The following is a 3834-nucleotide window of genomic DNA, read 5'->3' on the forward strand; positions in this document are numbered from 1 at the left end:
ATTTGAAACCTATAAAATAGATGTAAATGGAACATACTAATGCAATGTAGGGACTTTACCTGAACATGTGCTACTGCATGCCTAAAACTCTGGAAAGTCATATTTACACTTTTTTTCTTTCCATTATTAGGATGTTTTTCTTTCTTGCACTTGATCACTAAAACCAAAGCACAAGCATCTCTGTGTGACTGACGGGATTTTATGCGTGACTAAAGTATAACAGGAAAACACTAATAGGCGACTGAAGTAATTTACCGGTGCTGAACCACAACGAAAAAGATTTCTCACAGACACAGCATTTCTGTGTTTGTCAAGTTCAGTTTCAACTGTTCACTTAAACCAGTAAACAAACAAACTATAGTTAAAGGGATAGTTCACCCAAAAATGAAAATTCTGTCAGTAATTACTCACCCTCATGTTGTTCCAACCTCGTAAGACCTTCGTTCATCTTCGGAACACAAATTAAGATATTTTTGATGAAATCTGAGAGCTGGATCACTCCTCCATAGGCTTCTTAAGGGATTGAAACTTGCCAGCCCCGAAAAGTTATTAAAGACATTGTTAAAATAGTCCAAGTGAATACAGTGGCTCAAGCTTAAGTTTATCAAGCGACCAGAATACTTTTTGTTCGCAAAAACAAACAAAATAACGACTTTATTTCAACTATTCATTTCCTTCTCTGTGGGCCTCGAGTCAGTTCACTAGTGATATAGCGCAGTTCTTCTGTTGTTGTACGTCACATGCATCACACACATGACCAGTGTCGGCCAATAGTGAGCCTACGCTCTACGCTATCACACTAAGTTAACTGACTAGAGGCCAACAGAGAAGGAAATGAATAGTTGAAATAAAGTCATTATTTTTGTTTGTTTTTGCCAAGGGGGTAATCCATCAGCCGGAAGTTGAAGCCTCGCGGGAGCCGCCATTGTTGCAGAACTTCACCTGCTGTTAGCATTCCATTGACTCCCATTCATTTTGGCGTCACTTTGACAGCGAATAACTTTACATCTGAGGCGTCCAAAGACTTCATTTGTCCATTATATATTTCTAAATAAACACGACAATGTATAAAAGGCTCCATTACTTTGTATCTTACGTTATGGCCCCGTAGAAGCCGTTTTTGTTAAAAACAGGCTAACGATTGAGTCATAACCACGCGACTTTTTGTCGCACAATAGAGACATTACCGTATAGACAGGAGGAGAAGCTCGCAGGCAATCGGGGGGACGTCCCGTCAAGGGAGAAGCCCATAGATAATGAGTCCATAAAAGCAACGGGACAAAATATTTCAACAACGTTTTTGGGGAATTGGAAATAATTCGGTATTCGGCAATTTTCATGCACAGCTATTAGAAGATTTACGTCTGTCAGACAGGTTGCTCACATCATCAAGCTTAGTTTGAGTCGGTTTGAGTAGGTTTGAGTCTGCGCGTCAGGAACGGAAGTGCTAAAAAATCGCTAAAAATGGGCTTCAACTGTCTCAACTGAGTTCCAATGAGATGGCTCTGTCCACTTCTTATACTGTCTATGGTTTTTGCGAACAAAAAGTATTCTCGTCGCTTGATAAACAAGATCGAGCCACTGTAGTCACTTGGACTATTTTAACGATGTCTTTAATAACTTTTCGGGGCTGGTAAGTTTCAATCCCTTAGAAGCCTATGTAGGAGTGATCCAGCTCTCAGATTTCATCAAAAATATCTTAATTTGTGTTCCGAAGATGAACGAAGGTCGTACGAGGTCGGAACAACATGAAGGTGAGTAATTACTGACAGAATTTTCATTTTGGGGTGAACTATCCCTTTAACGGAATGAGTTTGGAAAGAAATGCTGCCATTTTTCTGTTATGTACATTGCAGCTTTGACAAAATATCACCTTGTAAGTTTGAAGGTGAATTCCACGTGCGATAATTAAGAGGCGCATCATCGCTAATCGCTGAGCTTTTTGAGTCTGTTCACGGCATGTGCCGAAACTTTTCCTGTAGTCTGAGGTCAAGCTTGCACCAAGACTCAAGAGATATAGCCTCACATCCAATTTGGCGTGCTCTTAGTCGGATTCGTTTGGACATTATTCGAGAATGGTTGGGTTTATCAAAAAAACTTTTACAAACTTTTTGCCAGCATGGTCTGAAGATGATTGAATTGTCTTGAGCCTAGGAATCATAGGGGGAAAAAATGCCCTTATGGTTCAAAAGTTATTAGAACAAACATAAGTGAAACTTTGCTATCATGATTCAGACTGATCAAGATTAGGAACAGACATGATTCTGAAAAGTTAGGTTTTATTCATTAAACGCCACATGTTTTTCAGTTGCAATGTTCTCTGTGATTTATAGGAAATATGTCAACATACAAACAATCTGCTTTTTAATTTAATGAGAGAAATATTGCAGGGGTCGATGGGGTCAGCTGTGTGCGCATGCTTGTGATTAGACCAGTGCAGGCTTGTTTTATCCTGAAGGCAAACGTCCTTCTTCAAGTTCAAAATGCAGACATGTGTTTTACAACATACTCTTAGAAGAAGTACATGTGTATGCGTAACAGCAGCACTTTAAGACGTCTGGCACAGTGTCTGGCCTTGGTGACTACTGAAAAAGAAAACAATGCCACTTTATTAATATTGCAAGAGTTAGTCTTAATTCATGAGGACCCTAACCCTAACCCTTGAAGTGTGCAAAAGTCACTAACTCAGCAACTGATAGGCTATAATGGGTTCTGTTTGTTTGCTAGTCAGTTGCCAGTGTGTTCTGGGTGTTAGGCTCTTGAATGAAAAGCATGAAACACAAACATGCTTCTGAAATGTTTTGACTGTTAAAGAGCCCGGTAATCAGATTTGGTTTAAGACTTTCTGTAAAGGTCAGAGAATTGGCTTTCTTATGTGAAAAAAACCCACAAAGCAACTCATGACTCTAGTGAGCCCATTTAGTAAGCACTATTATGAACCGATTCAGTTTCAAATCCTTGACAATGCAAGACTCTGGGTATGCGTTTCGTCCAAAGCAGCCCGACATCTGTAGTCACTAAAGTGAAACTCTACAAATCGTGTTAACTTGGCGAGGGTGGCGCCAGCAGATGCTTCACATAAAACGGAACTGAAATAATGATGTCATCATGTTGCAATGTCATTGTGTTACAAATTTGCTCTGTGTGATAGAAGCGGGGGAAAGGGGAATTTCAGTCTGAAAACGAGCCAAGACAGCAGGATTCTGGAATTGTCTCAGCAGGAGGGTCTGCGGTAACAGCCGTCTTCTATTTCCACCCCAAAACCTCTGATAGAACATATTAAAACCAGACCAACCAGACAGAGGGTGCATGGACACTTTTGGCCCTTTTTACTTCGCCGTAATGTTATTCCCATCGCATTTCATGTGATGTATTGCGTCTGATAACATTCTGGGGTGGAAATGACATTTAAAACATTTTTGGAATAAAATACAATTTTAGATTATCCAAAAATTGTTAGAATTAAAGATATTTTAAATATAAAAGTAATGTTTTCAAATATTATATATATATATATATACACAAACATATTTAAAAAAAATATATGATGAATTGAGCTCAATAAAATAAAAGTCTTAGTCAAGCTCAAGAGTAAAAAAAATATATAATTTAAAAAAAAGGTTGCAAAATAATTAATGAAGGCATAAATCATTTCTAATATTTTATTCAAATAAAGTCTGTTCGTTTCATAAAAGTTGCCGAAGTTGAAGAAACACACAAACACTGATAATATTACAGGCTGCAAAGGAAAGTAATTCAGGAGCAAAAGCTCTATTTATTCCTATTATCACATTATCTCTGAAATGAGCCGAGACAACAGATAATTTGACAGAA

The sequence above is a fragment of the Siphateles boraxobius genome, unplaced genomic scaffold (assembly GCF_051911475.1).
Source record: "Siphateles boraxobius isolate OS27281-9 unplaced genomic scaffold, OSU_SipBor_1 18, whole genome shotgun sequence".
Classification (NCBI taxonomy): Eukaryota; Metazoa; Chordata; class Actinopteri; order Cypriniformes; family Leuciscidae; genus Siphateles; species Siphateles boraxobius.